This window comes from Haematobia irritans, chromosome 5 (genome assembly GCF_050003625.1).
Source record: "Haematobia irritans isolate KBUSLIRL chromosome 5, ASM5000362v1, whole genome shotgun sequence".
NCBI lineage: Eukaryota > Metazoa > Arthropoda > Insecta > Diptera > Muscidae > Haematobia > Haematobia irritans.
The window spans coordinates 11,642,587-11,666,400 of NC_134401.1; the positions used below are offsets into that span (position 1 = coordinate 11,642,587).

At 27.9% G+C, this 23,814-nt stretch overlaps 1 protein-coding gene and 1 long non-coding RNA gene across 2 annotated transcripts in view; both read right to left on the minus strand.

The window, feature by feature from the left end:
• The window catches only part of mspo (M-spondin), a 171,508-nt gene that overhangs the window by 130,609 nt on the left and 17,085 nt on the right, over window positions 1–23,814 (minus strand). The gene's annotated exons all lie outside the window — the stretch shown is intronic.
• On the minus strand, window positions 2,721–3,290 carry LOC142238312 (uncharacterized). The gene is made up of 2 exons (XR_012722695.1): window positions 3,135–3,290; window positions 2,721–3,048 (listed from the first exon to the last, which is right to left on the minus strand). It is a non-coding gene; the product is annotated as an uncharacterized LOC142238312 (long non-coding RNA).

Sequence of the window (23,814 nt, forward strand, 5' to 3'; positions counted from 1 at the left end):
GCCACTGGCCTGCATGTGAAGTGAATCCTTGGATCTTTTCAGTCTAACTTCTGTTTTGTGCACTTGGTTACAGTCCAAGATTTTTCATCCGTTCAACGCACGAGCAAGTTTTTCACCACTGTGACATGGATTTCGATCAAATCAGGCTTTTACTTTTCGCATCATTTCTGGTGTTGTTATAAATTTTTTGTTCAATTTCTTGGCACCATGCAATTGCTCCTTATCAGTATTACGGTAGTGGGCAATGGTACGAAAAATAAAAAAAATATTCACATTTAAAAGCTGGAGGAATCCAATGATGGTCACTTGTTGTTTTCAAGCCAAATATAAAGCCATCACACTCACGATTAAATTACAACACAAATAGCATTACTTCTGAATGCAATAGAACAAAATGCTTTTGTTAGCTGATAAGCAATAAAATGAACTATCAGTGAAATGAATCTTTTAGATGTCCGACGAGCTGTGTAGAGAAATGATGCCAATTTGAATATTTCTAAATGTATCGAAATTTCTAAAAGAATATGTATGTATACTAGATAGGGTCACGGCCTAAAGGAAAAAAAAAGTTGATGCGGTCACCCCCCAGTTTTGTAGCATATTCGAAGACAATTTCAGAACACCAAAACTTTTTTTTTCCGTGCAACCTACGACCCCCCGAAATACAATTTATTGTGCTGTGTCGTCATTTGAAGTCCGATTGAAAAGAAACGCATATCGTTGTTCGTGGTTGATCAGGGGCTATATTTCGTGCATTGGTCATTTTTGACTCCGACGTCAAATTTGATTTTTAATTTTTTTATTTCGCTTCGTATACCCCTATGATGCCAATTTCTTACAACCATTATAAAGACCTTAACAAAATATGAAACTTTTGCTTTTGAAGTATTTACTTATATTCATAAACAAAAAAGTTACAGAGATTTTAAAAAGTCAATAGGTCACCCTACACACCACCAAATAGTTTTTGTTGTGTTGTCATGATGTCCGATCGAAACCACATCTACGAAATTAATTTATAAGGCATTTAGAACACAAAACCTGTTTATCTGTAAATTTCTAACGGTACCTTTGTAAACATACTCGTTGTTTGCACTATGGCATTTTCTGCGTTATGCAAAGTGCATGTGTTTTTGCAAGAACAATTTGAGAGCCTACTGTTTTAAAATTCTAACAATCACATTCGCTACATGATTTTTTAAGTCTGTCCATATTTTTGTGAGAGAAGGCTGTTGTTTTCACTTTTTTCAAATACTATCAACAGCCTTCTCTCACAAAAATATGGGCAGACTTAAAAAATCATGTAGCGAATTTTTTGGTATTCTGAAATTGTCTTCGAATATGCTGCAAAACTGGGGGGTGACCGCATCAACTTTTTTTCGCGACCCTATCTAATGTATACTCCCGCTGTAATGATATAAAAAATTGAAGTCACGTTTTACATCTCCCCCTGTTATAATCCAAAACAACAAAAAAAAAATCAATTTGTTCGAAAACAACAATAATTTATCATCTTACGATTTTTTTTAAGAAATCAGCATTTCACGCGTCAATATGATGATTAATTAACCTCACTAACATAGAACACACAAAATTTTCAAATTTTCAAAGAGCGTTTTAAAATCAAAAACTTTGACGTAATGACAAAGCACAATATTGAGAATGGTTAGTGGGGAGTACATACATATGTATGTATACCTTTTGGCAACAAAGACTGATTGATTAGAATAAGAAGATTATTTGCAAATCATTTAAATCACACTCGCAATGATTACACTTAGTATAGCATAGAAATTTTATAAATTCCCTTGGGTAAAAAGCTGTGATTTTCGTTTTTGCTAATGATAGGAATATTGATTAGGGAGATAGCTCTCATTTTCTCCCTCTCTCTTTGATTTTCATCTTGACAATGATGATGGGACCATTAACTAAGGGGATAGCTCTCTTTTCTCTCTCTCTCTCTCTCTCTCTCTCACTCTACCAAAATTCATCATTTCATGTACGTACATAAAATCATTATTGGAAACCATTAGTCTCTGTAATTATTTGTATAAATTGAGAGGGAAAATAATAAAATTGATGCAAAATTAAACTTCAAGGATCATTGAGTAAATATTTATTGTAAGCAAATATAAACCAAAGAAATTTTCCTATTCAAATATAAAAAATTAATTCCACGAATTTACCACACCTATGTAGACATATGTGTGGTACCGTTAGATAGCTCACCCAAATTGATGAGGCTTCACTCCCTATTCACTCTCCCCCTCGGTTTGCTATGATAGGCATCAAGCTTATTCCGTTGAAATCATGAAACACTTGTAGATGCACATGTGTATGGAGGTATACAGGCAAAGGTCAATGTATTAAGATTGGAAAAGCAAAATATTATATAAAATTTATGTGTGGAAAATAAATTCGATTGTAAAGAAATTTTCTTTAGAAAAGCACAAACTACACAGAGAATACAGATTGGTTGTGATAACCGAATTTATTTCCAACCTCATTTTGGCAGTTGCAGCAACTATCTGTTGGCAGTTGTGTCACCCGACTAATTCGGTTGACTCAATCGAATAATGGGAGTTACAACTTATAATGTATATGGAGTTGGCTATGACAGCTAATAAAATTGGTTATTGGCACCTTCATGTTTCGGTTGTATCATCCAACCTTAATAATCCCCACAACCGATCTGAATGATAATTCTATAGCCTCGAGCATTGTATTTTTTACATATATTTAAATATTTCAGTAAATACACGAATACAAATTGTAGATTAAGCTTATTTCATTTTTCGTCCAAAAATATCACAATTCAAACCTTGGCCCAGAATCAGGGAATTCGTTCTATGCATCAAAAATATATATGGTCCTCTATTTTATGGATATCAATAATTTAACATTCGTTATGTGAAAATATTTGGTAAAATCGTTCAGAACTAGGAATATTTTCCACATCCAACTGCTTTCGTCTCTGAAATGTGGCTTTTTAAAAGCCAGGTCTAAATCGCTGGTTAATCCGGATTGTTGCATACCTTAAAAATGGATCTATATAGTTGAGAAACGAACAAATAAAATTAAAATGTTATAGGATACATGTATCCATTTTGGAATTTATAAAATTTAGAACTTACCCGCAAATGTATCAAAACTTCGATGTCACGTGTTATAGGTCGTAGTGCCGGCGCATTTTATTAGATCCGTTTTAAATTTAGTGATTTTGTTTGAAACAAATAAACATACGACTTCTTTGGACACTAAATAATTTGTTATAATAGAAATGACATTTGAGAAATTTATCAAATGGCATTCGCCTGAGAATACCGACAACAGAATGATAGTAACAAAATTTATTTAGAGTAGGTCATATCAATCGAATTCTAATAAAATTGTTCTAAAAAGAGACATTTGGTTGCTACAACCATTTGTTTTGAGTCATAAACGAATATCTATCGAAATTATAACCAAATGGTATTAAGGACACAAAAATGTTTGTGATTGAAGAAAATAGATCAGCACAATTGATATTTAATACTCAATATAGAATTTTCTTTAGTACAACTGATTTCCAACCAATCTGTTTTCTGTGTGTACAATGAAAAAAAATTGTCGTAAGCCCAATATATGCATACCCTTCTAATACGAAAGTCATGGGCATTAAATTACAATACACTACATAGCCTCATGGTGTCCTTGGCAAATATTCTGAGAACCACTTCCTGAATCGACAAAAGGAAAAAAACGATTTATCCTAATTTTTTCTATGAAATTTTTATTTTTCGATTTTCTTAAGCAAATCACATTTTTCTGAAATTTCGCTATAAAAATCAAATAGTGCTTTATTTTCAATATTTTTTTTTTTTTTAATTTTCTTTAGAAAATATAAATTTCCAAATTTTTTTTTATTATAATCAAATAGTTTTTATACCCTCCACCATAGGATGGGGGGTATTTAACTTTGTCATTCCGTTTGTAGCACATCGAAATATTGCTCTATTGCTCTGGTACATGGTGTTAGTCTCTAACAAACATGCAAAAATTTGTCCACATCGGTCCATAATTATATATAGCCCCCATATTAACCGATCGCCAGATTTGGCTTGCGGAGCCTCTAAGAGAAGCAAATTTCATCCGATCCGGCTTAAATTTAGTACATGGCGTAAGTATATGGTCTCTAACAACTACGCCAAAATTGGTCCACATCAGTCCACGTACGAGGCAAAAAAAAAATTAAATTTAAAATTCATACACGCAAAGAAAAAAAACGTTTGGAAAACGTGTACCGAAAACGTTTTTCTTTTGTTAGAGTTTTTTGAATTGCTTCGAAAATTTTAAACTTTTATCACCAAAAAAATTCGTTTGTTACAAAATTTTTATTTTTTCAATAAAAAAGTTATTTTTGAAATAACAACACAGTCCATTTCGTTTATATCAAACACTGTTCTTTTCTGACTTTAGGTCTTTAATAAGACACATTTTACAGTTCAAAATTTAATATAGTACAATGTAATGTTGAACATTTTTTCGGAATCTTCCGAATATATCTGGAATATATGTAAAAAAAAACAAAAGCAAAAAAAAAAAAAACTTTGGCCGAAGCAGGGATCGAACCCACGACCCTTGGCATGAGAGTCGGACGTAGCTACCACTGCTCCACGGTGGCAAACTAAATGTTTTTTCCGGTAAATAAACTTTGTTTATTCGGTTCGTGGGCGCCGCAAGCTATGCTATATAAATATAACTTATATGGATATTTATCTATTGATGACCATAACAGGTACATAGCTCAGTGGTTAGTGTGTTGGCTTACAATGTGCATGGTCCGCGGTTCGATTCTCCGTCCAGGCGAAAGGTAAAAAAAATTTTAAACATTTATAAAATCGTATAATTTCTTCTACATTGTTGGTATTACAGGAAAAGGTGTTAAGAACTAAAAATCCTCGTGGATGTGAGAAAGATGTGAGGGACAATGCAATTAGCAAGAAAATAATGTTTTTTTTTAGCTAGTCTTTATGAAATTGTTTTTACATCCTGGAAAAGAATAAACGTTTATCACAAAAAGTATATACTTTTCTTCCAAATACACTTCCTTACAGCGAAAAGCAAATGAGAAACGAACTTTGTTTGTCTAAAATTTCGTTTGGGAGGAAAGAATTATTTTTTTGCGTGTACATACATTTCTCTACACATAAAGTATTTATGGGGCCAAAACTTATTTTATTTCATTTATTGGACATTTCTCTGAAATATTATTATATAAACATAACGTGAAATGAATTATTGTACTTTTAATTCAGTAAAAAAAAATGGCGAAAAAAAATACTAGCAAAAGTCTGCGTACAAGAATTTTTCAATATTAAAAATTAGGTTCTGTGAGATCCTAGTAACTTGTTGGATAACCCTTTCTATTTAGTACCTCTCCGAGACGTCTAGGCATCGAATCTACGAGCTTTTTTGTATCATCAGCTGTAATTTTTCCCCATTCTTGCAATATTATCTCCTTAAGCATGTTTTTTGAGGTTATGGCATGTGTGCGAATCCTGCGTTCGAGTAAGTCCCATAAATGCTAGATAGGGTTAAGGTCTGGTGATTGGGGGGGCGTTCGTAGCTGATTTTTAACGTTGTACAAAAGCCATAGCTTTACATTTTGCGCGGTATGCTTGGGGTCATTGTCTTGCTGAAAGTAAAACTCTTCTTCTAGCCCCAACAGCTGTGCACTTTGCAACAAATTATTTTTCAGAATTTGTATATACCCCATTTGGTCCATTGTGGATTCAATAAATTCAAGTTTACCAACACCGCTGGCTGCCATACAACCCCATACCATGATTCCGCCTCCCCCATGTTTTACGGTTGGTACTAAATTCTGCCTTTCGAACGCCGTACCTTTCTTCCTCCACACTAACTTTTTGCCTTTTTACCAAAAATGCAAAATTTGCTTTCATCCGAGAAAATTACTTTGTTCCAAAACTGGGGGGGGCTTGGATACATATTCATTTGCAAAATCCATTCGCTTCTGCTTATTGACATCTGATATGTATGGCTTCCTACGGGCTACTTGGCTATTGTAGCCAGCCTTTTTCAAAATCCTACGGACGGTGTCATCGGAAACAACTTTGGAAAACCTTTCCTCCACCTCAAGTTTCAGTTGGTGAGCCGTTATCCTTGGATTTAGGCGCACCAATTGAACGATACGTTTTTTTCTCAACTTGTTAATAGAGATGGACGACCAGATCGAGGCTTTGGCAGTATGGAACCCGTTGAAACATAGTTGGTTATAACTCTCTGGATAGATGAGTGTGCTCTACCCACTATTTGTCCAATTTCCCTATACGATTTTCCCTCAACATACAGCTTCATAATAATAAAAACCATGCAAAAATTTGTCTACATCGGTCCATAATTATATATAGTCACCATATAAACCGATCCCCAGATTTGGCTTGCGGAGCCTCAAAGAGAAGCAAATTTCATTCGATCCGGCTGAAATTTGGTACGTGGTGTTGGTATACGGTCTCTAATAACCATGCAAAAATTGGTCTACATCGGTCCATAATTATATACAGTCCCCATATAAACCGATCCTCAGATTTGGCTTGCGGAGCCTCAAAGAGAAGCAACTTTCATTCGATCCGGCTGAAATTTGGTACGTGGTGTAAATATATGGTCTCTAACAACCATGCAAAAATTGGTTCACATCGGTTCATAATTATGTATAGCCCCCATATAAACCGATTCCCTAATTTATTATAGAAAATTCGAATCTTCCCAAAATTTTTCCCGAAAATTCGATTTTTCTAGTTTTCTGTAAAACTCAGTTTTCCCAAAATTTAAAATTTCTTATGAAAATTCCATTGTGAAATAGAAAATTCGTGCTTACCTATCTATGAAAATTCGTTTTTTTATAATTTTCCAATAAAATTAAATTTTTTAAAAATGTCTATAAAAATTTGATTTTTCTATAGAAAGCTTACCCAAAGTTTTCTATAAAAATTTTTCTCAAGATTTTCTGTAAAAATTAAATTTTCTTTAGAAAATTCGACATTTTCCAAGATTTTCTATGAAAATCTGATTTTTATCAAAAAGTTTTATGAATATTCGATTTTTCTCAAAATACTTTTTAAAAATTATATTTTCGCATATCTTTCAAAAGTTTCGTTGAAACTGTGAATTTTCTCATAATTCTCTATAGGATTTGTTTTTTTTATAAAAATTCGAATGTTTGCAAATGTTTCTATGGAGATTCGATTATTCCCAAAACTTTCCCATAATATCCCCAAAGTTTTCCAATAATTTCGATTTTTTTTTAATTTTCTATGAAAATTCAGTTCAGAGTCTAGCATCTTTCCATTACAGATGCTACCAAAAATAATCCCAAAAAAACAATTTAAGGCAATTTCTTAAGCAAACATTGACAAAACATTAGAGAGAAAGAGAGTGAAAAAATCCATAAAACACATTTTGCCCGAAATTTTGTTGGGGCACTATTGCGGCGTTCCTCTTTGCTTTTATATGCCCTGCAGGCAGAGTTCTCCCCCAATTTATAGACACTCTTGGAAGAGACACCTATGGATTGGTTGTTACGGTGATAAATAGAAAAATTTGTCAAAGAAGAAAAACTTAAGGAAAAATTATGGCATTAAAGCAACCACTCCCCCAACTCTCATACCACCACAGTAGCATCTTCACTGCCACATGAACCAGTGGAAGTATTTTTCCCCGTTGTCTTTGTTCTTGAATGGAATGAATGAATAAACATAAACACAATTTCCTTTCTATTTTTCCAGCCACCACCGTGAGGTTGCATTTTTCGATAAAATTTCCATAGGCTTTCTATGATTTCTGTAGCGGACATGTTCTACTCTCCTCCGAGGGGATTTTGTGGATTTGTCTGTTTTGGACAATTGAATAAAGTTTTGTGGTTTATAGACTAAAATTTTATTTAGTAAATTTAGTTTTATTATTTCAATGAATTTGCAGTGGCCTAACTCACGTGCAGTGATGGCATGGTAAGTGTGAGCATAAATTAAAATGGTAGAGTTTTTGGTGGCAAATGCATAAGGTGCTTCTCTCTGCAATGTATCTTGATTTTTTGGGGGTAATTAAAATGCTTTTTGGGTTGTGGTTTCTAGTAAATTAAATTTTTATAGTTTCTGGTTTCGACGCCACTACAAAGGGAAAGGAGTTAATTAGCTCCCCAATGTTGGTCTTATTAAAAACGTATGCCTTTGTAGTCATACGTATACGAAGAAAGGAGAATTGCCACGAAATTGAACAAAATCTAAAATCCATCTGATCCAAAAATATATTTTCCCCAATCATCTCTATCACATTAAAGTTATAATAGCCCGACGTTAGGGCATAAAAATTGTAGGTTATAAAAATCTTCGTAATTCAGGGTTGAATTGATCAATTTCCAAAATTAAAAAAAAAAATCGAAATTTGTAAAAAATTTAAATTTCCTCTTTTTTTAATATAAAAACTAGAATATTCTCAACATTCAAATTTTGTCATAATTATCCATAAAGTTTGACATTTGCCAATTTTTTCTATGAAATCTCGATTTTGGTTTAGGAAGTTGGAAAATCACAAAAATTTTCCAAAATTTGCAATAAAAGCTCAATTTTTTTATAACAAATAGAAAATTTTCGAAATTCTGATAATTTTGCCAAAATTTGATTTTCCTATGATTTTCTGTAGAAAATCGTTTTTTTTTTTCAAAATTGATTATAAACTTAAAACTTTTCTAGATAAATACAATTTTCTTAAAATTTTGAATGAAAATTCGGATTTTCTATTGAAAATTCGAACATTTCCAAAGTTGTCTATAGAAATTTAAATTTTTCTCAAAATTTTGTATAAAAATTAGATTTTATCTGGAAATTTTTGTAAAATTCGATTTTTTTTTTTCAAAATTGTGAAATCGTAATTTATTAAATTGTGAAATCGCGACGTTTTTCATAGTTTTCTTTAAAATTCTATTTTCTGTAAAAATTAAAATTTTTTATAAAAATTCGATTTTTTATAGGTAGTTCGAAATTCCCAAAATTTTCTATGAAAATTGTGTTTTTCTCACAATTTTTTATGGAAACGTAAAATTTCCCAAAATTTGCAACTAAAGCTCAATTTTTCTATAGCAAATAGAAAATTTTCGAAATTCCGTTAATTTTGTCAAAATTTGCCTTTTCTCATGATTTTCTGTAGAAAATCGTTTTTTTTTCAAAATTGATTATAAAATTAAATTTTTTTTCTAGAGAAATTCAATTTTCTTAAAATTTTCAATCTCAATTCGGATTTTCTATTGAAAATTCGAACTTTTCCTATAAAAATTTAAATTGTTCTCAAAATTTTCTATAAAAATTAGATTTTCCCCGGAAATTTTTGTAAAAATCCGATTTTTTTCAAAATTTTGAAATCGCAATTTATTGAATTGTAAAATTGCGATTTTTTCATAGTTTTCCTTGAAATTCTAATTTCTGTAAAAATTAAAATTTTCTATAAAAATTCGATATTGTAGGTAGTTCGAAATTCCCAAAATTGTCTATGCAAATTGTATTTTTCTCACTATTTTTTTTTTATAGATACTTACAATTTCCTAAAATTTGCAATAAAAGCTCGATTTTTCTATAGCAAATAGAAAATTTTCGAAATTCCGATAATTTTGTCAAATTTTGACTTTCCTATGATTTTCTGTAGAAAATACTTTTTTTTTCAAAATTGATTATAAAATTAAATTTTTTTCTAGAGAAATTCAATTTTCTTAAAATGTTCAATCTCAATTCGGATTTTCTATTGAAATTTCAAACTTTTCCAAAGTTTTCTATAAAAATTTAAATTTTTCTCAAAATTTTCTATAAAAATTAGATTTTCCCCGGAAATTTTTGTAAAAATTCGATTTTTTTTTTTCAAAATTGTCAAATCGCAATTTTTTAAATTGTGAAATCGCGATATTTTTTAAAGTTTTCCTTAAAATTCTATTTTCTGTAAAAATTAAAATTTTATATAAAAAATCGATTTTTTATAAGTATTTCGAAATTCCCAAAATTTTCTATGCCAATTGTATTTTTCTCACTATTTTTTATAGAACTTTAAAATTTCCAAAAATTCGCGATAAAAGCTCAATTTTTCTATAGCAAATAGAAAATTTTCTAAATTCCGATAATTTTGTCAAAATTTGACTTTTCTCATGATTTTCTGTAGAAAATCGTTTTTTTTTCAAAATTGATTATAAAATTAATTTTTTTTCTAGAGAAATTCAATTTTCTTAAAATTTTCAATGAAAAGTAAAATTTTCTATTGAAAATTCGAACTTTTCCAAAGTTTTCTATAAAAATTTAATTTTTTTCTCAAAATTTTCTATAAAAATTAGATTTTCCCGGAAATTTTTGTAAAAATTCATTTTTTTGTTTCAAAATTGTGAAATCGCAATTTTTTAAATTGTGAAATCGCAATTTTTAAAATTGTGAAATAGCGATATTTTTCCTAGTCTTCCTGAAAGTTCTAAAAAATCTGTGAAAATTGTATTTCTCTCACAATTTTTAATAGAAACTTAAAATTTCTCAAAATTCGCGATAAAAATTCAATTTTTCTATAGCAAATAGAAAATTTTCTAAATTCCGATATTTCTCATAGTTTTCTAAAAATATGATTTTTTTGAAAATTGTCTATAAAAATTAAACTTTCCTCATAATTTTCTGTACAAACTCTTTTTTTCTCAAAATTGACTATGAAATTTACATTTTTCTCATAGTTCTTAAAATTGTATTTTACTCTAAATTTTCTATAAACATTAGAATAATTTTCTGGATTTTTTTTTAACTCTCTATGAAACTTCGATAATTTCGAAATTCCACAAATTTTTTCTGAAAATCTATTTTTCTCATATATTTCTAAAAAAATCAACTTTTCTCAAAAATTTCGATAAAAGCTCGATTTTTTATAGTTTTCTATAAAATTTCGATAAAAGCTCGATTTGTAATAGTTTTCTATAAAATTTGATTTATAGTTGAAATAACATTTTAAAAGAATTTCCATAAAAATAAAATGTTGACAAAAGTTTGTATAAAAAAATAATTTTACAAAATTTCCTATAAAAATAAAATTTTGCAAAATTTTTTTGATAAAATAATACATTTTCTATAAAAAATATTCTACACAAATGAATCTTTTACAAAATTTACCATAAAAATAAAATTTTTACAAAATTTTCTTTAAAAATAAAATTTTTACAAAATTGTCTTTAAAAATAAAATTTTTACAAAATTGTCTTTAAAAATAAAATTTTTACAAAAGTTTCTATAAAAAATTAGATTTTTCTCATAATTTGCTGTAGAAAATCGAAAAAAAAATTATAAAAAAATTAGATTTCTCTCATAATTTTCTGTAGAAAATCGATTTTTCTAAACAAAAACTCATGAAAATTCGTAAAAAAAATCAATTTTTCTCAAAATTGTCTATGAAATTTAAATTTTTTAAAGTTCGATCTATCTCGTAAGTTCAAAATGTCCATAATGTTTTAAATTCGTAAAAATCGATTTTTCGCAAAATTTTCTATAAAATTCCGTATTTTTTAAATAATTTTTTTTAAAATTATATTTTTCTCAAAAATTTAATTTTTTTCAAATTATCTGTAATATTTGATTTTTCTCAAAATTTTCTATGAATATTCGATTTTTCTATACTAAGTTCGAAATGTTCTATGGATATTAGAATTGTCTAATTGCTTTCCGGCAATTGGATTGTTCTCAAACTCTTTATGAAGATTAAATTTTTCTATATAAAATTCCAATTTTATAAAAATTTTTAATGAAAGTTTGAGTTTTCTCAAAATTTTACGCCTAAATTGGGCGCTAAATCATTGGATCCGAAATTTAAAAAATCAAAGCTGTCCAAGCTTATGGTATTCTTTGAAAATTTTGGTTTTTTATTCTTTATTCTTTCAAAGTTATAGAATTCATGGTAGCATTGTATTCGTAGATTTATTTGGGTGTGCTTAAAAATCTCGATTTTTTTCAAAATGAATTTGGATCATACGCCAAAATTAAAAACAAAAATCCGAATCTTCAATTTTTTGTTGAAATTTTGGCTTTCTTTTTAATTTCAAAGTTATTGGATCTTATCATGGTATCCTTTGACCAATTTGGATTTTCTCAAAAATTTCATTTATGATATAGATTTCTTTCTACCTCTTGGCTATATTTGGATAACAGCGACTAAGATGTCTTGGCTCTGTATATCTGCTTGTCATAAATTTCAAATAAAATAAACTTTGCAAAAGGAAAAGGACAATGGGAAAATGGCTAAAGTGCACTATTGCATCCTTAGACCAAATATCTGATTATCAATTTTTATTCTAAGACAGCTAAAGTTTGTTCCATTGCTCACAAGGTCTTTCTATCTGAGCTTCTTTATATGAACATCAATTTTCTTTTCGACTGTCATGTTGGCGCATCATAGTTGAAAGTTATCATATTATTTCTTCTCTTTTCGTTTGACATAATGTTGTTAGATTCTTGCCATATCCTTAAATAGTTGGTCTTTTAGTTAACCAGTATATCCTAGTTCATAGTTTTGCGTTTTTTTTTTTTTTTGGTTTGTATCGCAGATTGTTGGCAGATGTCCTTTTGCTGGTTTTCAGATTTTATTTCATGGACAAGGATGATGGCTGCTGGGGTTCCTATACTCAGGAATTCTCTTTTTGGGAAAATATTTTCATTCCTTGTGCAATCTTAGTCTAAGGACCATGAAAACAATTTTGCTGACATTGAATAAAAAAAAGACTTTGAAGTTTGAATTTCATGTTGCTTTATTAGATTTTAAGTTTGATGGTTTTTTGTTACGAGTTGCTTTTTTTTTGTGAGGGCGAAATATGATACGAAACTAAAATTGTCTGTATGTTTTTTTTTTTTTTGTTTTCAAACAATTCAAGTATACAATAGAATTTGTAGAGATCTTTTGGAGGAAATAAGACAGATTAAAGAATTAAATTCTTTTACATCTATAGAAATAATATGTTGACAAAATTTTATATAGAAAAAAAAAAATTGACAAAATTTTCTATAGAAATAAAATTTTGACAAAATTTTCTATGGAAATAAAATTTTGACAAAATTTTCTATAGAAATAAAATTTTGACAAAATTTTATATAGATATAAAAATTTGACAAAATTTTCTGTAGAAATAAAATTTTGACAAAATTTTCTATGGAAATAAACTTTTGACCAAATTCCCTATAAAAATAAAATTTCGTCAAAATTTTCTATAAAAATAAAATTTTGACAACATTTTCTACAAAAATAAAATTTTGCCAAACATTTCTATAAAAATAAAATTTTCACAAAATTCTCTATAGAAATAAAATTTTGACAAAATTTTCTATAGAAATAAAATTTGGCAAAATTTTCTATAGAAATAAAATTTTGACAAAATTTTCTATAGAAATAAAATTTTAACAAAATTTTCTATAGAATTAAAATTTTGACAAAATTTTCTATAGAAATAAAATTTTGACAAAATTTTCTATAGAAATAAACTTTTGACAAAATTTTCTATAGAAATAAAATTTTGACAAAATTTTCTATAGAAATAAAATTTTGACAAAATTTTCTATAGAAATAAAATTTTGACAAAATTTTCTATAGAAATAAAATTTTGACAAAATTTTCTATAGAAATAAAATTTTGACAAAATTTTCTATAGAAATAAAATTTTTCGAAAAGTTTCTATAAAACTAAAATTTTGACTAAATTTTTGATAATAATGAAATTGTGACAAAATTTTCTATAGAACTAAAATTTGGACAAATTTTTCTATAGTAATAAAATTTGGACAAATTTTTTTACAGAATAAAATTTTGACAACATTTTCTATAAAAATAAAATTTTGACAAACATGTCAATAGAAATAAAATTTTCAGAAAAGTTTCTGCAAAACTAAAATTTTGAGTAAATTTTTGATAATAATAAAATTTTGACAAAATTTTCTATAGAAATAAAATTTGGACAATTTTTTCTATAGTAATAACATTTTGACAAAAATTTTTATAGAGATAAAATTTGGACAAATTTTTCTATAGAAATAAAATTTTTACAAAATTTTCTGTAGAAATAAACTTTTGAAAAAATTTTCTATTTATTTCTAAACTTTTCACAAAATTCCTTATAAAAATAAAATTTCAATAGAAAAAAAATTACAAAATTTTCAATAGAAAAAAATTACAAAATTTTCAATAGAAAAAATTTTGGATAAAATTTTATACAAAAGTAAAATTTCGACAAAATTTTCTATAAAAATTAAATTTTACAGTAAGTGCTTTAAAAATAAAATTTCGACGAAATTTTCTATACAAATAAAATTTTGACAAAATGTTCTATAAACATAAAATGTTGACAAAATTTTCTTTAAACTAAAATTTTGACAAAATTTCTATAAACATAAAATTTTTACAAAATTTTCTGTAAAAATAAAATTTTGACAAAATTTTCTGTAGAAATAAAATTTTGACAACATTTTCTGTAGAAATAAAATTTTGACAAAATTTTCTCTAGAAATACAATTTTGACAAAATTTTCTGTAGAAATAAACTTTTGACAAAATTTTCTGTAGAAATAAAATTTTTCGAAAAGTTTCTATAAAACTAAAATTTTGGCTAAATTTTTGATAAAAATTAAATTTTGACAAAATTTTGGACAAATTTTTCTATAGTAATAAAATTTGGACAAATTTTTCTACAGAATAAAATTTGACAAAATTTTCTATAAAAAAAAATTGACAAAATTTTCAATAGAAAAAAAATTTGGATAAAATTTTATATAAAAATAAAATTTCGACAAAATTTTCTATAAAAATTAAATTTTACAATAATTGCTTTAAAAATAACATTTCGACGAAATTTCCTATACAAATAAAATTTTGACAAAATGCTCCATAAACATAAATTTTTGACAAAATTTTCTTTAAACTAAAATGTTGACAAAATTTTCTATAGAAATAAAATTTTGACAAAATTTTCTGTAGAAATAAACTTTTGCCAAAATTTTCTATAGAAATAAAATTTTTCGAAAAGTTTCAATAAATCTAAAATTTTGACTAAACTTTTGGTAATAATGAAATTGTTATAATATTTTCTATAGAAATAAAATTTGGACAAATTTTTCTATAGCAATAAAATTTTGACAAATTTTTTACAGAATAAAATTTGACAAAATTTTCTATAAAAAAATGGACAAAATTTCCAACAGAAAAAAAGGTTTTTGTCAACCTCTATAAAAATAAAATTTGGATAAAATTTTATATAAATGTAAATTTTCGACAAAATTTTCTGTAAAAAAATAAAAAATTTTCTGTAAAAAAATGAACTTTGACAAAATTTTCTATAAAAAAATGGACAAAATTTTCAATAGAAAAAAATTTTGACAAAATTTTCTATAAAAATAAAATTTTGATAAAATTTTATATAAAAGCAAAATTTCGACAAAATTTTCTGTAAAAATAAAATTTCGACAAAATTTTCTATAAAAATAAAATTTTGATAAAATTTTATATATAAGTAAAATTTCGACAAAATTTTCTATAAAAATAAAGTTTCGACAAAATTTTCTATATAAATGAAATTTTACAATAATTGATTTAAAAAAAAATTTCGACGAAATTTCCTATACAAATAAAATTCTGACAAAATTTTCTATAAAAATAAAATTTCGATAAAATTTTCTTTAAACTAAAATTTTGACAAAATTTCTATAAACATAAAATTTTTGCAAATTTTTCTATTAAAAATAAAATTTTGACAAAATTTTGAAAAAAAAATAAAATTTTGAAAAATTTTCTATTTTAGTACATGGTCTCTAACATCCATGCATTAATTGGTCTACATCGGTCTAAATTATATATAACCCCCTTAAAAACCGATCCCCACATTTGTTCTTCGGAGCCTCTAGGAGGACCAAAATTTATCCGATCCGGTTAAAATTTGATACGTGGTGTTAGTATATGGTTTCTATTAACCATGCAAAAAAGGGTCTACATCGGTCTATAATTATATATAACCCCCTTATAAACCGATCCCCACATTTGTTCTTCGGAGCCTCTTGGAGGAGCAAAATTAATCCGATCTGGTTGAAATTTTGTACATGGTGTTAGTATGTGGTCTGTAACAACCATGCTCATATTGGTCCATATCGGTTCATAATTATATGGTATATAGCTAGCATATAAACCGATCACCAGATTTGACCTTCGGAGCCTCTAAGAGGAGCAAACTTCATCCGATTCGGTTGAAATTTGGTACATTGTGTTAGTACATGGCCGCTAACAACACGAGAGTGAAGCCACCGAGTCGCGCCGCCGATTTTAATCGCCGCCGACGATTTTTGGCTAGTCGAGGCCGCCGCCGAATATGTCGACTTATCTCGACCCAAATATAGCCGCCAATTAATAAAAAATATTTAAATCAGAAATATGTATTAATAAATGTCGTATTTTTGCCATAATTTTGAGACTTTCACCCACAATCAATCTATTGTGTTTTGCAAAAATTTACCTTAGAAAATGTGAATGAAATGTAAATTTGATTGTAAGATTGGTTGTACAACTAATCTCATTATGTGTGTTCCCACTGACTCGTTTTTCTCATTCGTTTCTCCAAAACTTTTCACCGTTCACACCGAGTTGAGATGTTTTAGTTTAACGGTTGCCATGGAAACTTGAAATTCCCATTTACTTCAAATTCAAACTCAACGCACCGTTTGTTCAAATAAATACCGCGATAGCAAAAGGAAAACATTTTTTAAGTTATTTTTACATTCCTATGTTCTTCAAAGCCTTTGTAAAAATTGAATGTCAGCCGACAAAAATGGGTCGGCTTCATTCTCTGCTAACAACCATGCCCCAAACTTGGTCATTATCGGTCCTTAGTAATATTGAGTCATCAGATAAACCGATCCCCAATCACACAAAAATTGGACCATATCGCTTCATAATTGTATATAGCCCCCATATAACGCGACCACCATATTTCAATTCTGGCTCTAATCCCTATATATAGCTTTTTTGCCTAATATATAACACGTATAGCCACCGGTAAGCATTACCACAATCACAATCTTTAGTAGAAGTTTCTACGCATTCCATGGAGGAGGGTACATAAGATTCGGCCTGGCAGAACATACGGCCGTATATACTTCTTTTAAATTAAAGTTTAAAAACTTTTAAAATTTAATATAAAATAAATCACATTAGAAACCAACATTTTTCATATACAATACAATAGCTTAAGGCATTAAATTAATAAAATATAAAAACAGAAATCCCAGACTCCCAACCTCAACGACAAAATGATAAATATTCACAAGAAAAAAAAAAACAACAGAACTACAGACAAAAGATTAGCCAATGTCTTTTATACACTCATCATATGGACCTTTGATAAGAAATATGATGGTGATGTTGTTTCTTAACATCACCAGCATTGAAATATATCCTTCATATACCCAACATGAATGAATATAAAGAACAAAAATGTTCATGAAAAGGTTTCACATTCATTCTATGCTCATAAATAAAGAATTATGTAATTTGCTTGTAACTCACATTCGTCTTGAAACAAAAATCCTAACAAATTTATCTTTCTTTTTATTCTTATTGACTACGGATTGCAATGGATAAAAGTTTATCATTCCATTGGTAACACATGGAAATATTAAATTGCGACTATATAAAGTATAAATATTTTTGGTTGAAGAGAAATTCTATCCCACTCGAGGCAAAAATAATCTACCAAAATTTGAAAAAATTTTAACAAAAAAACTACCAAATAACAAAATTCTTATTTTGCAGCGTTTGATCAAATTGTTGTGGTTATTCTGTAGAAATTTTATTTCTACAGAAAATTTTGCAAAATTTTATTTCTATAGAAAATTTCGTCACAATTTTATATCTATAGAAAATTTTGTCAAAACTTATTTCTATAGAAGATTTTGTCAAATTTTTATTTTTATCAAAAATGTTGTCAAAATTTTATTTCTATAAAATTTTTTTTCAACCTTTTTTTTCTTCTAAAGAAAATTTTGCCAAAATGTTATTTCTGTAGAAAATTTTGTCAAAATTTTATGCTACGGAAATTTTTTTCAAAACGTAATTTCTATAGAAAATTTTGTCAACATTTTATTTCAATAGAAAATTTTGTCAAAATATTATTTCTATAGAAAACTTTGTTAAAATTTCATTTCTACAGAAAATTTTGTCAAAATTTTATTTCTATAGATAGTTTTGTCAAAATTTTATTTCTATAGAAAATTTTGCAAAATTTTATTTTTATAGAAAATTTCGTCAAAATTTTATATCTATACAAAATTTTGACAAAATTTTATTTCTATAGAAAATGCTGTCAAAATTTTATTTCTATAGAAAATTTTGTCAAAACTTTCTTCTTTTCGTCAAAATTTTATTTCTATAGGAAATTTCCTCAAAATTTTATTTCTATCGAAAATTTCGTCAAAATTTTATTTCTATAGAAAATTTTGTCAACATTTTATTTGTATAGAAAACTTTCTCTAAATTTCATTTCTATAGAAAATTTTGTAAACACGTTATTTCTATAGAAAACTTTGTCAGGATTTTATTTCTATAGAAAGTTTTGTCTAAATTTTATTCCTATAGAAAATTTTGTAAAAATTTAATTTCTACAGAAAATTTTGCAAAATTTTATTTCTATAGAAAATTTTGTCTAAATTTTATATCTATAGAAAATTTTGTCAAAACTTTATTTCTATAGAAGATTTTGTCAAAATTTTATTTTTATTGAAAATTTTGCCAAAATTTTATTTCTGTAGAAAACTTTGTCAACATTTTATTTTTATAGAAAATTTTGTCAATATTTTATTTCCATAGAAAATTTTGTCAAAAATTTCTTCATAGATAGATTTTCGTCAAAATTTTATTTCTATGGAAAATATTGCCAAAATTTTTTTCTATAGAAAATTTTGTAAAAATTATATTTCTATAGGTAATTTTGTCCAAATTATATTTCTATAGAAAATTTTGTCAAAATTTTATTTGTATAGAAAACTTTCTCCAAATTTTATTTGCCAAAATTTTATTTCTATAGAAAATTTTGTAAAAATTTTATTTCTATAGAAAATTTTGCCAAAAATGTTACTTCTATAGAAAATTTTGCCAAAATTTTATTTCTATAAGAAATTTTCTCCAAATTTTATTTCTATAGACAGTTTTGCCAAAATTTTATTTCCATAAGAAATTTTCTCAAAATTTAATTTCCCTAGAAAAGTTTGTCAAAATTTTATTTCAATAGAAAATTTTGTCAAAATATTATTTCTATAGAAAATATCTCAAAATTTTGTTTCTATAGATATAAAATTTTGTCAAAATTTGTCATAATTTGATTTCTATAGAAAATTTTGTCAAAATGTTATTTCTATAGAAAATTTCGTCAAAATTTTATATCTATAGAAAATTTTGTCCAAACTTTACTTCTATATAAGATTTTGTCAAAATTTTATTTTTATAGAAAATTTTGTCAAAATTTTGTTTCTATAGAAAATTTTTTAAAACTATTCCTAGAGAATATTTTGTCAAAATTTTATTTTGGTAGAAAACTTTGTCAATATTTTATTTCTATAGAAAATTTTGTCAATAAAAAATTTTGTCAAATTTCGTCAACATTTTATTTCTATAGAAAATTTTGTCAAAAATTCAAAAATTTATTTATATCAATAGAAAATTTCATCAAACTTTTATTTTGATAGAAATTTTTGTCAAAATTTTATTGCTGTAGAAAATTTTGTCAAAATTTTATTGCTGGGGAAAATTTTGTCAAAATTTTATTGCTGGGGAAAATTTTGTCAAAATTTTATTTCGATAGAAACTTTTATAAAAATTTTATTTCTACAGAAAATTTGTGAAGTATCTCTTAGTTGGAGAGAAATATTTTGCAAAATTTACATAACACTAAAACATTTATCAGTTTTGATAGAACTTTAACAACTTTGGAAATCGTGATGTTAAAACGTTCTGAGTACGTATAAGCTTTAAAATGTCCAGTTTGTCCAAACCGCGCCTTCAATATTTTTTCTTGAGAACAGCAATATTGAGTTTAAACAATTCTTAGCCCATTTGCCAGGAATGGGAAATTGGGAGTTGTTTTATGTCCTTTTATCAATTTTCGTTTATAGCAGTAAATACAAAGCCCTCATATACGCTCTTTGTCGATTTAACTTCGTGAGGATATAGAAAAGGCACATATTATTATATAATTCCGAAAATAGAAGTAAAATTTCCCGATTTTCTGGTTTGTGCTCATTCGATGTAAAATGGGGACAAAAATTTATAGAATTTAGATTTGAAGTCATATGAAAGGCGTTGTATTAGCGCATTTTTTGGACGCTTATTTTTATTACGCTTAGCAAGGAAGTTTAAGAATCCTCTAAAACTCATACGATAATGGTTCTTTAAAAAAATCCCAACTTTGAAGTAGTTTCCATATGTAAAAACTTTAAATTTAATTTTGAGAACCTTAGCATTAGAAATGATCTTCTAAAGGGACTACGTTTCATCGCATCCACCTGAAATTCTAACTATTTTCAAGTAACTCGAGGGGGTTTCAAAGGACACTCTTATATTTGATCTATGGTGTTGGGTATTTAAGATTCGGCCCTGCCGAACTTATGTCCTTTTGTACTTTTTTTCTTTTTTTGTTTCCATTGACTATCCTCATCTCTGTTACACAGCAATTCGTTTGGCCAAAACATGGTTTTTGTGTGTAGTAGTAGTAGGAATACCATCTCGTAACTTAACAAAATATCATTAGGAAGAAAGAAAAATAGACAGGAAAAACGGAAATTGCCAATCTTCTATTTTGCCATATTCATTTTGGCCAAAAGAATTTTATTGTCCAAACTTAGTTGTTTTTTTTTTTCAACTGAGAATGAAGACCAGGCCACTAGGAGTAAAGAAATCAAGACAAGAATACGACAAATTGCCAAGGCGGCGGTGGTGTTGTGTATTTTCTTCTGGTCTATCATGGGAGTATGGTGTTGTTTATATTTTGTTTTTGTTGTTTTTATTATTCCTTTTCGTTTTGTTATTGTTAAGGACTTTATGAAAACAAACGTTTGAATATAAAAACGACAATAATAACAACAACAACAATAATAACCAGAGGAAGTATGAATTCAATTGAAATACACACACACACACTCACAAACATACAAAAACTCAAAATCATTTCATCTCATTCTCACTTCTGTTACATTTTCTCTCACTCTCATGTACACTCTCATAAATACAAATGAAATAATAAACAGGAAATATTCAAAGAAACAAACAGGAAACCAACATTCAATTTTCTTCGAATGCCTGAACTCTTTTTTTTTTTTTGTTCCTTAGACCCGTCCATTCATCCAACCATTCATCCATCCATCCGTCTATCTCTCTGTTATGTCTGTAAGTCTCAGTGTTTTTTCTCTGTCTGGCTGTCTATATCTCAATATACGTGGCTGGTAAGTATTAATGTGCCAGCATAACTGTAGATGGCTGTATGTTTATATGGGTATGTTCGTATTATTCTTGAGTACTTGAATATTTCCTTTAAGTGTTTTTTTTTTTCATAAGGAAAATTTTCTTCTGAGATTTATTTAAATAAAAAGAAACTTTTATGTATAAGAATCCCTTTAAGAGTTTTTGTGTTGTTTTTTTTTTGTTTCTCTCATTCTTTACAAATTTACGTAACTTATCAGGGATTTATTTATATTTGATGTGATTTTGCACTGTGGGGTAATTAAAGTTGATAATGGGATTAACAATGTGTACGAAAAATGCAAATAATTTCTAAGAGGGGAGAGTGCATTTACAATCCCCGCAAGAGAAGAGAATATTGATAGGAAATATAGAAGAGACCTACAAAATAATATGTAAAGTAAATAATTTGGACAATGCAGGTATTGCAGGCATTGTTATCAGGATAACATAAAAAATAGAGACTTACATACCTAAACATACATAAAAAAATAGATCACCATTTTTGTTTTTATTTATTTATCGATTAATTATATCTACAATAAAAATTATGAACATAAGTCTACCGTGTGCTCAAACTTAATGCCGAATGTAATCAGTACAAATACCCTAAAGATAGTTTTGGAATCTTGGGAAGACAAACTTTTGTGCTGCAGACCATGGACATTTCAACAGGACTAAGCAGCAATAGACCTCAACCAAGAATGTTTTAAAGAAGAGCCATAAAAATTGACTGGATCTCAATCTGGAGATTATGAACTAATTTGGCCGACTTATCCCCCAAGGCGGAGCTTTATGATAGTAAAAACAAGTAAGGAAAGTCTAAAGTCGGGCTGGGCCGACTATATTATACCCTTCACCACTTTGTAAGTCCACATTTTCGATACCATATCAAATCCGTCGAATGTGTTGGGTGCTATATGAATCCATACACATATATTCTGTATATCTGAGCAGATCTGTACAAAGTTCTGCAATACTTATAGATTTTACATTTAAGTCGGCTAATGCGCTGAGGTGGAACACAATGTTAGTACAAAAATATAGGAAACATTTAAATATGAACCAATTTTGAGGCAACTTCGCAAAAGTGTATTTATGATTTATCGGTCGATAGATGTGTAATAGAGTAGTAGGAAAATTTGAGTCATTTTGATAAGTTTTCGACTTAGCAGTGGCGATTTGATAAGGAAAATGTAGGTATTTCGGCCAATTTTGCCTAAATAGGAAAAACATATATATGGAATCTATATCGAAATCTGAACCGATTGCAATCAAATTTCACATGCATAGTTATTATGTTGAATCTACTCCCTGTGCAAAATTTCACGTAAATCGGATAACAACTTTGACCTCTGTGGTCATATGACGGAAAATCGGGCGAAAGATATATATGGGAGCTATATCAAAATCTGAACCGATTTCAACCAAAATAAACACGCATATGCAGAACCTTAATTCTACTGCCTGTGCAAAGTTTCAAGTTCAATTCTACTCCCTCTGCAAAATTTCACGTAAATCAGAGTAGCACTTTTGCCTCTGTGGGCATATTAGTCCAAATCGGGCGAATGATATATATGGGAGCTATATCTAAATCTGAACCGACTTCAACTAAATTTTGCACAATTAACGATACTATAAAACGTACTCCTTGTGCAAAATTTCAAGCAACTCAGAGCAAAACTCTGGCTTTTGAGGCCATATAAATCTAAATCGGACGAAAGATATATATGGGAGCTATATCTAAATCTGAACCGATTTTAACCAAATTAAGCACACTTAACGATACTGTTAAACGTACTTGTTGTGCAAAATTTGAAGAAAATCAGGGCAAAACTCTGGCTTTTGGGGCCATATAAGTCCAAATCGGTCGAAAGATATATATGAGAGCTATATCTAAATCTGAACCGATTTCAACTAAATTTGGCACAATTAACGATACTATTAAACGTACTCCTTGTACAAAATTTTAATCAATTCAGGGCAAAACTCTGGCTTTTGAAGCCATATAAGTCAAAATCGGTCGAAAGATATATAGGGGAGCTATATCTAAATCTGAACCGATTTCAACTAAATTTGGCACAATTAACGATACTATTAAACGTACTCGTTGTGCAAAATTTGAAGCAAATCAGGGCAGAACTCTCGCTTTTGGAGCCATATAAGTCCAAATCGGACGAAAGATATATATGGGAGCTATATATAAATCTGAACCGATTTAGCTGATATTTGGCAGTTTTTACGGGACTCACAAAAGATTCAGATGTACAAAATTTGAAGAA